Raw genomic sequence first — 14,243 nt, 5'->3', positions numbered from 1 at the left:
CATTACTTAATTACTTTATGAAATACATAGATATATGAATATTCATTTAAAATCCTATTCTACTTTTCAAACCTTTATTATGTAAAGCATTGGAGAGTATTAATTTTACTCTCCCCAATAGATCACTTAACTATGTTATAGTTTATATTTCTTATTATTTTTTTATCACTTAACTATGTTATAGTTTATATTTCTTATAATTTTTTGGGATCACTTAACTATGTTATAGTTTATATTTCTTCTTATTTTTTATCACTTAACTATGTTATAGTTTATATTTCTTCTTATTTTTTTATCACTTAATTATGTTATAGTTTATATTTCTTATTATTTTTTTGGATCACTTAACTATGTTATAGTTTATATTTCTTAAAATTTTTATCTTGTAAATTGTAGAACAAGAGTTTATCTGGTCCGGTGGTGTATCCAACTTTCTGTTATTTGAGGTAGCATTACTAGGAACTGCACTATTCCTTGTGTGATCCAGTGTGACGGCCATGTCGATGAGATCTTATTTGGTCTTTGACTACTAGGTGTTTTGAAGATTTGGGTAGGACTTATTTTGCAGTGTGAAGTATCCTCACGTCATCTAGAGAAATTGAAGACAACCGAAGATAAAAGTTAGTAGACATTCAAACTTTTTATCTTGTTTTATTTTATTTCAGTTAATTTAAAGAGCTAACACTTGATTTCATTTGTTTGAATTCATATTTGAGGGTTCTTTTAAGAATAAACGTTGTTCCCTTTATGGAAGCTATCTGTATTTCATCATAGCTTAGTCTTCAAGGTATTGTGTCTAAGTATTTCTTAGGATGTTTTTATTAGGCAATTTGCTTCTATGACAACCGGTATAACGTTTACTTCTTTCAGACACCACATTTTTAAATCATTCTTGAGGTCCTAATATTTTGTTACCTTTTTCTGTTCAGCTCCATAAAGATCATAATCATTTGGAATGGTGACATTAATAATGAGTGCAGTCTTTCTAGTTTGCTCAATATAACAATGCCTGGTTTGATGACCCTGTCTTTTATATATGCCCACTTGTATGTCTTCTGTTATAGAACACTGTCACTTTTCCATTTGATGCTATTGGTGATGGTTCATGTTGCCAGATGCTCAACGATCTGCCAAGTTGCATCTCTCAAAAGATCTTCCAATAAATGGATTATCATACTTTGTTGTGTTGGACAGTGTAAAAGCCATTTGTCTATAAAGTTTAACATCAAGATATTAGATGACTTGGGCTCTCAATCGATGAGTGACAAAAATCCATTGAACATGTTTGTAGGCCAGCTATTTTTTTTAATTGATTTGTAAGTAAACATATATCTACAAAATCTTTCCTCATTATATAGAAGTCTACTATTCTTGATCCATTGTATATTCTATATGTATTTTTGGTTAAGCTTCTCCAGAAAGTTCCCTGCTCTCTTATGTTATGTTCATCTTTCTTTTCTTGTCTCTTTCTTCTTCTTTGGTTGATTTGTTTTACGGTATATCAACCCTTTGTTTATTGCAGAATCCAATAATTAAACAAAAGGGTTTACCTTCAAGTTCTTTATATCTTCGATATTTATCCATGGTGTTTGATTTGGTCGTTTTATAGATAAAAATAATTTTTTTTTTTACTTTGCAGAACATGATTGAGTTTTGCAAAGGGCAAAGAAAAGAAACAATATCAATGTTTGGTGCATTTTTGGTTAGGAAGCCAATATTCTGATCTGGTAGCACCATCCGTCTTTGTGTATTTCTTTATCTGGTATCTCTTAGTAGTGAAAGATGAGCCACACAAATCACAAATAAAATGATTTCTTTTTTCACTTTAGTTTATTTAGATGAGTCCTTAACTTGAATTTTTTATGAGTTAAGGGGTTGTTTCAAGTATTTACGTTGCGTCTTTTAGAGTTGCTATCTGTATTTTTGTAGTGGATTTGTGCATGCCTCTTTAAATTCTGTTTTGTTAAAAATGATAAGTCGCAAATTTCACATGTGTAAGGTTTCTCTCCAGTGTGAGTTTGTATGTGTCTCCTAAGGTCAGCTTTTACTATAAATGCCGAACCACACACTTCACAAGAAAAAGGTTTCTCTCCAGTGTGTCTTTGTACATGCACTTTTAAAGACGATTTTTCTGTAAACGAAGAGCCACATACTTCACAACAATAAGGTTTCTCTCCAGTGTGGATTTGTTTATGTCTCCTTAAATCAGATCTTGTCTGAAATGATGAGCCACACACTTCACAAGAAAACGGTCTCTCCCCCGAGTGTCTAAACACATGTACTTTGAAATAAGATTTTTCTTTAAAAGATGAGCCACACACTTCACAAGTATAAAGTTCCTCCCCAGTATGCTTTTGCATATGTGTCTTCAGAGTCCGTGTTGTTGTAAACGACAAACCACACACTTCACAACTATATGGTTTCTCTCCACTGTGGAGTTGCATGTGTCTCTTTAAATTCGGTTTCGTTTTAAATGATGAACTGCACACTTCACAAGAATAGGGTTTCTCTCCAGTGTGTGTTCGTATATGTCTCTCTAGATGAAACTTTGTTATAAATGATGAACTACATACTTGACAACCATAACGTTTCTCGCCAGGGCGTTTTTTAACGTTTTTTATTTTACTGGGTTTGGTTACAAGTGATGTGCCACACATTTCATAAGAAAACGGTTTTGTGTCATTCTCTGCCATTTAAAAAGAGTTTTTAATAATTCAAATTAAATAATTTTTCTGTCCGGGCGGTTTGCGATTTTTTAAAAGAGCATTTGTTGTGAATGATGAACAACACACTTTATATGAATAAGGTTGCGCTTGAATGTTGATTCGTATCTGTCTCTTTAAGTGCAGTATATTACAAGGAAAGCGTTTCTCTACCAATTGAAACTTAGTGTTGTTTAATACTGAAATATTTTTATTTGTAAATGAAACTAAAGTGGAAATGTTTGTCTGCTCATTTCAGATGTATAAGCTTTCTGTTCTATCCCCATTCTATATTTATAAGATCAATTTTATTTTTCTCGATTCTTGCTGTTATCTGTGAAAGAAAACAGAATTTCATTTAGCAATCAATAGATTAATAAATATATAAAAGTAGATTTAGAGGTTGAGTAGCTGATAAAATATATAAGAATAATATGGAAAAAATGATGCGACTTAAGGTCATTGGGAGCTTATCCAATTATACAAAGAAAGAAACGGAGAAAAAATAAAAAGTTTCCTTTACCCGTAACATGTAATTACAATTCATCATTTGTATTGCTTGAATTATTCAAACTACTGCTTTCATCATGAGTATTATTCTCACAATATTGCGGCAGCAATGACCCATGGCAAAACAGATAAAGTACTTAGTAAAATTAAATTCTGAGTGACATTTTCTTGGAGGTTGAAATTTCAATCCTCAGTGCAGGCAATACTAAGATTGAATATCTGATAAAATATATATGTATAATATGGAAAAAGAGAATGCAGTTCATGCCACTGGGAGTTTATCCAATTGTACAAGAAAAGAAATGAAGAAAATCGCACGTGTTTCTGTAACATGTGTCACATGATTTCTGTGTTGCAGTAAGGGAAGTTGTAATAAAGTTTGTAGTGTTTCTGTTTGAACAACCTTGCAGCCAAAAAAAAAAAAAGAAAAGAAAACGACTCTTACTCCAAATGTAACAGTGTGTGATGTCATTCAAGATTGTAAAAAATGTTATAAAAAATAATTTCTGGACAATGTCTTATCTGAAGTTTTATTTTGACAACACATCATAAGTCATATGGGTATTCATGTCTCTTAGCTTTTTTTTCTGCCAGCAATAATAATGTGAAAAATTAAAAGAAAATAATGTCACTAATTGCTAACATTTATAACGCTAAGGATGGGCAATGATAAATGCAGATTGAGCAACATAATTTTGAAAAACATTCGATTAGGAGTTCTAACTAAAATTAGATGACAATTTCTTTTATTAACTGGATGGACAATGTGACAGTTGGTGTTTGTGTAAAAGTGAGATAAAAATAAGCTGCTATAAAATTAATAAAGAAATGAAAAATTTTAAGCCTAAACGGGACCAAATGATAAATTAAAGATAGTGTTTGAGAAATTGATCGGTGGGGAATTGACGATAGTGTTATATAAACTGGTGGAAAACAGAAAATTGTTAGACAGGTCTCACAGATGATCCAAGACACACATCTGGTCAGAATTTATACAAGAGAATGTACAGATATAACAAACATGAAAAAAAAACATGATTTTAATACAACTTATCATTAGGAATTATTCTTACTGTGTTATTTGGATTATTAAGATTATTTTCATCTTTAGCATTATTATCATGTTTTGGCAAATGTAACCTCCAATCTTTTTCTTATATATCTTATTGAACTTAGCAATATTCATGAAATTTGGAATGGAATTCTTTATTTAATTCATCCTTATACTTAATAGCATACATTCATTCATTTGTGGTATAAGGGATAAAGTACTAAATTCAGTTTTAAGTGGCACTCTTCTGGAGGTTGAAGGTTCAATTCCAAGTGCAAATAACACTAAGAATATAATTGCAAATCACTTATACCTAGCTGTGGTTGATGGTACAAGAACTTACTAATACCATGGATTTAATAAAGAGTTCTGTTTGAAATTCAGTTCAACAAAAATATTTCTGGGATGGACAAGACAGACCTGAAGAAGGTCGGAAGTTACATCGGCTGAAACATTGTCATTGTGATGATAACACTAATGATGAGAACAGAGTTCAACAAAAATATTTCTGGGATGGACAAGACAGACCTGAAGAAGGTCGGAAGTTACATCGGCTGAAACACTGTCATTGTGATGATAACACTAATGATGAGAACAGTAGCCTGAATAATACAAAAAATACAAATTATCAAAAGGGCGTGTGTTTATTAATTATTCTTCAACATCCGACGAAAGAATACATGAGAGGGAAGCAAAATACAAATGAAAGTATGAATCGGGTTGTCTCTCTTACATTCTAATTGATTTTATGGTACTCCTGCAGTATTTTACCCACCGATTTCACGATCTTAGCCGAGCGTTGACGAACGCTTTCGGCGTTAACGCCGATGAAAGCCGAGAATTCGGAGCTCTACGGTGCAAGAACGCTAAAAGTATGTGAAAAGTATGTAAAAGTATAGCAACAACATTACAAGGAAAAGATATTACACACACACAACAAAATGGATAAAATTAATACAAAAAATTTGGATAAAATAAATCACAAACACTTACCGTAAGTTTTTTTTAAAGTAAAATAAATTTATTTTGTTGAATATTTTTTTTTTTTTTGGTTCATTTTGTTTTCCGGGAGCTTTTTTTTGGGGGGGGGGGATAAGCAACAGTAATAAACACTTCAATTTTTTTTTTCTTGTTTGTTTTTAACAAAACGTTATTAAACAGTAACAACAATGTTTTTTTTGTTTTTTTCAGTAATGTTTGTAGGGGGGGGGACACAACAATTACTGTTTATCTTTAGTTCCGACTGGAAGATTTTCTACTGACTGTAGAGGCAAAGTAGGGAGCAAAGGGTTTTCAGAGGATGTGGAAAGCTCCTTCCCAACCGGGTAGCCTTCCGCGATTTGATATCGCTAAATTAAATAGCTGAAATGAAAGGCTGTGTATTTTTACTTTGAACAATAAAATAACTGAAATGAAACGCTATGTGTGTAATTTCAATGTTATTATTCGTCTGCTGCGCGTTCGTTTGAAGCGCCCTGATTGGCTGATAGAGTGACGTACCGCTCGCCATGTTCCGGCGTTTTCTGATGGATGTCGATCAACGCTCGGCTAAGATCGTGAAATCGGTGGGTAAAATACTGCAGGAGTACCGATTTTATAATTCAAGCAAACTGTGACACTATCGATGTTCTTCCTCCAAAATGTTAAGTAGAGAAGAAAGAGAAAAAGAAATATGATAAAAAAGGAAATAGGCTTATCAGCATTACAATAGATAGGAAATTATTCACAAAGGAACACAAAAGAAAGCTGGGGTGGGATTGTTGGTCCTGGTGTGGTAGTGAACAAAAACAAAGATCAATATATTTTAGAATGTTTTAGGAGTGACAATATGTTTTGTGACAGTTTGTAATAATTGGAATGGTTTGAGTTTGTGACAGTTGATGGAAGTACAACACAGGTTATGGTTTGAAACATAGCCTTGACAGAAGACTAAGATGTGGACATTAGCATTTAGAGGATCGATAATATCACGCAAACATATAGAATGCATCAAAGTTGGTGTTTTTGTGTTTTGCTTTCATATTTGTGAACTTATATGCATCCTACTTGGCAGCTGCCAATGTGGGAGACACAAAAAAACATCATTTTTTCAGTGTTGTCCTATGAAGAGATATACTTAAATATTTGAAGAAATGTGAAGGGTGTACTCACTTTTGTGATACACTGTGCAGACATACATTTAAACAGACTGGTGAGATTTATATAACAGATGGATGACCACAAATGAACGAAAATACTTCTGTGATAAACAAAAATTATTTTCAACAATCTTTTAAAAGAACCCCCCCCCCTCGTTTTTAATGTGGAAATTACTTTTCTTTCTTCTCTTATTCACCCCAAACAAAGCACTGTGTCACTTGGACGTAAGGAACTACTATTTAGGACCATATATACAGGGATGCTATATAGGGAGTTGAGCAGTGAAATGTCTGTTTACATTACACTTAAACTTCTGCATATCAGCACAGTCAAGGAAACGGGGGGGGGGGATTTAGTGAAAAGTGAAAAAACATCCTAGCAATTCAGGGGGAAGAAATTATTAGAGTAGAAGACTTTCTATTGTGTAGGGATGGAATTTTGTTGCTTCTCAGATAAGTCAAGGGTATTTACATCGAGGAGGTACATGAGTTGCTATGAGTTTGTTAGAGTACATCCCATTAAAATTTTTGTAAAACAGATACGGGGATGCAACATTGCAATGATGGGACGGGGAGATTTTGGTTGATAGTGTGGGACTTATAAAGACTTTTCTTCTATTTTTTTTTTAAACTAAGTGTAATTCTAAATAAGCATCCAATTGTTTTGCAAATTTTTCTTTTTAAAATACACGATTTTTATAAAATGTAGTTCGTCAGCATTATTACTCATATTCGTGTTTGTTGTATATATATATATATATATATATATATATATATATATATATATATATATATATATAGTGTCGAGTGTTACGTTAGAACAATAAAAAATGGTTAACATAAGACTGTCATCTGAGAAGTCTCGATAATCAATCAAAATTAAAAATAAGTACTAATAGAAGCCCAACGAAATAAATGTAGTTCTCAAATAAAATAAAACATTCAGTTTAGGATATTATGAAATGGATTAAATACATTGTCTCTTTTGTTTTCCCCTACCAAAAACATTTGGTTGGGCTTCTACCAGTATTTATTTTTAATTTTGAGCGATTATTGAAACTTCTCAGATGACAGTAATGTTAGCCATTATCTATTGTTCTAACATAACACTTGACACTATATGTATATAACAAACACGAATATAGGTAATAATGCTGACGAACTATAAGCACTTGTACCCCCCCCCCTCAATGTAAATACTCCCAATAAACCTGACGAGCAGCTAAATCCCACCCCTACACAGTAGAGATCCCTAAGTGTAAGAAAGCCTTCTACTCCAACAGTTTCTTCCCCAGAACTGTCAGACTGTGGAACTCCCTTCTGGGATTCTGCTTTCCCAACTGTACTGACATGCAGAAGTTCAAGTGTAATGTGAACAAACATATTGCTACTCATCTCCCTTCATAATATCCCTGTAACTTATTTTCCCGATAGTAGCCCCATACTTCAAAGTGGCACTGTGCCTTGTTTGGGGTGAAAATTGAATTAAAAAAAGTAAACTTTTTGAAATAAATATAAAACTGTGTCTGTTTCTGGTGAAGTAATACATCATCAAAAATACTAAGTATTTAGAGAAACTAACAAACGTAAAAATGGGTAAAAAAAAAACCCTCAAATATGTAGCAAATAAATGTTACCAAAAGCAAGATAAGATACTTTTCTACCTACTTAGATAAGTTTGGTGTGTTTTACCATATTTTAAAGCATTTATTCAGTGCGAAATAGTAGTAGTGCCGAGTTGTTATATTCCGAAAATCACATGAATTGATCACATAGTTTTTGTTTTTTTTATATAAAGAAAATTAAACTTTATGAGAAAGCAAAGAGGGGATCGTGGATCAACTATAATACCTATCATGGAAATTCACCACATCCAGTAAGAACTCAAACCTCCTTTTAAACATTTGTATCCCAAACCACCGTTCTTACAATACAAACACATACACACACATGTTTACTTATATGGATAACAGACTGTTTCCACCAGAAAATAGCCATATTGACTCCAAGCCCTCGTGCGGTCGGTAAGCCTTGCGCCATACACACAAAATCCGCACATCAATAATCATTCATTCAAAATATTCAAACACAAGAAAACACTTATATTCAAACACTTTATTTTTATACTTCTATGACGTAAATAAATGCTATTTATTTTATATAAACTCAACAATTCCGTGTTCTTTATTGAGTGCCATCTTTTCCTGAATTTATTTTTATTTATTTAAGGATGTAAATTGGTATCCCTTCCTATAAATTTAAAACCACATTTATCATTAACGGTTCCAAAAATATATCAAATACATCTTTCAATAAAGACACGGGGGCATTGAAGAACAAAAATAAAGAAAAATCTATATACAGATACATGTAATTCCTTACGTTTTTAGTGGTGACTATTTCTGTATGCATAAGTGCGCGTATATTTTTGCCACAGTGCATACAGAAATGGCAACCCACCACTAATAACATAAATGATTACATTGCTTAATATCCAGAAAACTACTTGTGGGTGGCAAAAAATATGCGTGCTTTCACGTACAGAAATGGTCACTACAGATAACGTAAGGAATTACACATATCTGTATACAGATTTTTTTATTTTTGTTCTTCAATGTTCCCGTGTCTTTATTGGAAGATAGAAACATAAAAACAAAAAAAAAAAAAACTTTTAGCCAAAAACAAACAAAAAAGCCCACCCTACCCTCACTAGGTGGGCAGATAGTGTGTGCTCATCTTAACTTAAATTTATATTGAAAACTGATCACCCACTTTTTGATAAGTAATTTCTTCATATTAATAAAACTATTTCTCTCCGATGGAAACGGTTTACAGATTCGTTTTTAGCACACCAAAATCTACGAGAAAAATATTTGTTCGTCTTTTAGATGCTTAAACTCGTCTTTAAAGATGCTTAAACTCACGGAAAGTAGCAAACTTTGTGTTTATTTATCGATAATTTTTATTTTATTCAATGGAGTTTTAAAAAAAAAAACTATGGTTTCTACTGATTTTTTTTTTTTTTTTGTCAATTCTAATTACAATGGTAGAATCAAAATTATGCAGTCGAAATTATCAGAATATTACTGAATTATTTAAAAAAAAAAAAACTTTAATCGTGTTAGCAGGTGAAAATTGCAGCCATCTTGTTTAAATCGAAACGGAAAATTAACTCCTTTTGTAACTCTTCTGTGTCTTATCGTCGTTTGTATGAAATTCTATTTTTTTTTCTTTAATAAATAATTTTCTACCTCATCGATTTTCTAATTTTTGGATATAATCATCTTAAAAATAGGAGGAATACGTAGATACCATTGTTTTCATGTGAAATTCAGTTTTAGGATTTCCGAAATTTCGTCCCAATGGTGTAGAAGCGCCAAATCGTGTGCTTCTTGTAATGTTGCAGATTCGTCACTTACAATGGGAGGCTGGATATGTCATCACTAGGGCTATGGGAAAAGAATATTATTTTCATTGTTTTAACTCTAGTATATATCTGACACAGTTAATCAACTTTTTTTCTTTTCTTTTTTTCTCTCTAAAGGATTATTTTTCCGGGCCCGAAACAATTTAATAATTTTTGAAACAATGTTTTCCGGGTTATTTAAATTTCAAAGTTTTTGTGTCGATTTTTATAATTAAGTTTATTTTATTTGATTTATCAATGAGTTCGATATTCATTTACTAATAATTTAAATTTAAATAAACACTTTTAATTTCGCTCTGTTTAATTTATTTCTTCGCTAACATGCTCTGCTGCTCCTCCTCTACATTATGAGGCGTAAATTTATGATAGATTTCGAAAACACTATTTGATAAGTTGGTGCTTGTGTATGGAAACCCAGTTGTTGAAATATTACAAATAAAATGACATGAAAACTTTAAGACTTACTTGTTATAGGAAAATATGTGTGCACACCGAAAATTACGGAAAACAGGCGACTAGGATTTTAATCAAAATAAAAATTAATTTTTACGTTTTATGGCGTCAAGAGGAGACAATCAGTGAATCCTCCAGAACAATGGCAAAAAAAAAAAAAAAAAAAAATGGCGACGACTGTGAAGTCCGATTCATAGGTGAATTTCATGAATAAAAATAAAAAATATTCGGTAATTTCCACTCATTTTCGGTGTACATTAAGGTTTTTCGATAACGAGTAAGTATTTCATAAGATTTTTCTGTCATTATATTTTCAACTGTCAAATTTCCCAGCTGTCTTTTCATAGATCGGCATCGAAAAGTTGAAACAAAACAACAAAAAAAGTTTCATTGTTTTGTTGGTACTTGTATAGTTTAATCAAGACATTAAAAAATGAAAATATCGAAAAAAGTTTAAATTGTACGTATCCGTTATGGAATGAAGTAGTTTGTGTTTTACAGCGAAAAACACAATTTGATATGATACCGAGCAAAAGGTTCGATTTTTAGGAAGAAAAGCTAGTATTAAAGATGGGGAGGGAGTGTCGGCGCTTTAAATTGAGTTATTTCTCTTTAGCGTTTATAAAATCCAAACAAAATATTAAAAATTCCAAGACGTCTGCCTTTAACGTGCTGTCATAAAAACGTGTTTGTCCGCTGTAAAAAAAACAAACAAACAAACAAACAAAACAAAAAAATACTCGATCAAATTTTTTTTTTTTGAGATCTTCAGTTCAAAACGGATACGTACAATATAACCTTTTTTCGATATTTTCATTGTTTTATATCTTGATTAAACTGTACAAGTACCGTTTTGTTAAATTGCGAATTTGTAGTATGTTGCAAATCCAGTTATAAAAAAAAAAAAAAAACTGGAATTTTATTGCGTGTTGATTAATTACTATTTGGACCAAGAAATCTGAAAAAAAAAACAAAAAAACAAAACAAATACTGCTATATTTTAAATCAAAATATATGAAAATACACACACTTGGGTGTAAGTCCAGAATTCAACCTAATTAAAATAACAAAAACACATAAAAATCTTTATGAAGTATGTACTTGTCATGGACGAAAATTGTGTATAATTAATCAAGTATATATATATATATATATATATATATATATATATATATATATATCAAACACGGTAGTGTTTGTTGCATATATGGTTAAGGGGTGGTTTTAGTCATTTAGAGCTGCTTTAAAGCTTCACCGCTCACTCATTTTCGACCAAATTTCAAACAATTATTACAGTTTATAGATCACTTTCTCAGCTATATTGTGAAAAAAAAAAATTCAATTTTCGTTCAGAGAAAACAAAAATTATGATGAATTTACTGGTGTTCAAAATCGTAAACAAAACGTAAAGAGATGCGCGACGTTTTTTATGACTGGTTTCCATAGCAACCACGTTGCTTCAGCGACTACTGTTACTACCAATTCATCGCTCTCGTGAAACAGAGAATGAAAGAATGAAAGGGAGATAATTGGGGGGATTTTATTGAAAGCAGACGAGTGTCGTACATTTTTATTACATATGTGCATGTTATGTTTATGGGGGCAAAAAATAAGACTTAAATTAAACAAAGAACAAGTGAACTTACTGGAAGCCTGGAAAAATCATGGGTTACAATGGAAAAATCATGGATTACAATAGAAAAATGTGAGCATGAAAAGTAATTTGGTTAAGCTTAAACATGGAAAAGTAAAGGACTAGCGTTTAAAACTGGAAAAGAAAAGGACAAGATATTTCAGTAAAAAATATAATAAATTTATAACTTAAAATATTGCAGCATTAAGAATTTTTTTTAAATTCAATTTACAACATTATATAATCAATTCTTATTTTTATATATTATTGATATATATATTTCTGTAGAAATATCTTTTCTTATTATATATCAATCTTTATATAAGAAGCTCAATGTAATTACAGAGCAATATAGAGAATAAATGACAAAAAGTTATATTCCAAAATTCATGATATTGACTTATACAATTCTTGACAGTATCAATCACTAAATTATTATATCAATCAGTGAATCTATTATGCCCTTAACTCATCAGAAGAAATAACAACAATCAATCCGTCAAAAGGAATTGAAATGTGATTTGACATGATAAAAATCCGAAAATTGGAAGAGAAGCTGCAGTTACCTTTATATTTTTCCATTATGCCATATTGAATTTTATGCCATATTGAAAAAATTCAATATGTAGTCAGTGTAGACAGGAGAGAGAGAGAGAGAGAGAGAGAGAGAGAGAGAGAGAGAGAGAGAGGAAAAGGGATGTCCATTTTTTGATGTGTCTCTCTGTTGAGCAGTCATGATTTCTAAAGAGGTCAAAGAAGTTCCTCAGGGGACAGATGGAATCAATGGGTCCTAAAGCTGATTGGTTAGTGTATAGTCAAATTGTTTAGCAGGCATACTAATTCACCAGAGAAAAAGTTTCTATTTTATTTATTATTGTTGCAGTATATCTTTAAGGGAAGCTAGCCTTGCTCAGTGTTTAATCAACAAGAGCAGGAGTCAAGATCAACATCTTCCTTCATGAATGTCTAGAAACTCTCTGCCTAGTGTACAAATCTTTAAAGGTCTGGATGTAATCTTTCAAAGGACCGATCGAAGTCAATACGGCCAGGAATTTGATTGGTCATCATGTGACCAAACCACCTCAGAGGGGCTGCTCTCCATCGAAGGAAAAAGCTGTTAATGTTTATAACTGCTACAAGACCACAATGCATTTTGTATGTTGTGACCCCCAATTACTGTTACGTGCAAGATAAATGTCTAGGGGTAGACACACAACATATATTGAAACAAAATAAAAGAAAGAGTTTAAGAAAGAAAAAAGAAATTTATTGAATAGGTAAACAAATGGAAGCAAATATTTACAAAAAAGGTGCAAGGGAGGTAACTCAAGTTCTTTGTTATAAGTTTTTGTTGGGGAATAATAGTAGAGTTTGAGAAAATATAATATATTTTTACTTTGGTCAGAATATAAGATCAGAAAATCAATATTTACCAAGTGTCTGTTTATTTTGTGAGGGAGTTTGCAATAGGCTGGTTTCAGGAAATTCCTTACGACCGGATTTAATCCAAGGATATTAGTCGGAGTCATAAATAGTTGAATGGTTGCCTAACTTAGCGTTCCTTCTCAGAGCTGATTTAATAACTGAATCTATGGCGCTATTAGCGTCTATTTATAGTCATGTAGAGTGGAATCTTCAAGAATTTCTAAAATGGCACACCTCGACTTTGGAACCTTCTGGAGCCCTCGAAAAACGAACAATTTTCTGTTCTATTTTTTAAATCTCTCCAGAGACGCTTAAAAAGAATCTTTTTATTTACTAACTGTAATGTAATGTATTTTAATAGTAAAAGCTTTATATTTTATTTTATATATATTTAATTTTATATAATATATTATAATAATCATTTTACATTATTACTAACAAAAGTACCCATCGTTGACTGGGTTCAAAAACAGCCTACAGAAAATGGACTCTGATTTATGAAAGTATGATAGGTTATGAAAAGGAAGGGTTGTAAAGAAATAGCTTCGAATTTGGGGGTATCAAAACCCAGGCAAAATATGATGAAAGTAAAAATAAAATAAACTCCATAATTTATCATATACCATGCCTGTTCACACTGAAACACTTATCACAATATTCTGTGGATCTATATTAAAAATCTTGTTAAACTTTATGACATATTTCCATTCTATGGAGATCAGGTGCGAACGAACACCCCATAATTTTATTATACCATATTTCTTCAAACTGAAACATAATTATCAAAGTATACTTATGCAGATAGATATGAAAAGTCTTTATTAAAGTTTGTGCCTATTTCCATTCTATGGAGGCCAGGCGCGAACAAACACCCCATAATTTTATTATACCATCCCTATTTAAG

General features: G+C 31.6%; 1 long non-coding RNA gene across 1 annotated transcript; it reads right to left on the bottom strand.

The window, feature by feature from the left end:
- Positions 1–635: 635 nt before the first annotated feature.
- Positions 636–10,406, bottom strand: LOC145242285 (uncharacterized). The gene is made up of 2 exons (XR_013862689.1): positions 10,294–10,406; positions 636–3,036 (listed from the first exon to the last, which is right to left on the bottom strand). It is a non-coding gene; the product is annotated as an uncharacterized LOC145242285 (long non-coding RNA).
- Between the last annotated feature and the right edge of the window lie 3,837 nt (positions 10,407–14,243).

Source organism: Euprymna scolopes, chromosome 21 (genome assembly GCF_053919585.1).
Source record: "Euprymna scolopes isolate OS-2025 chromosome 21, ASM5391958v1, whole genome shotgun sequence".
Lineage (NCBI taxonomy): Eukaryota > Metazoa > Mollusca > Cephalopoda > Sepiida > Sepiolidae > Euprymna > Euprymna scolopes.
Note: the sequence above shows the minus strand (reverse complement) of the source record. Positions and strands in the feature narration are given on the sequence as shown.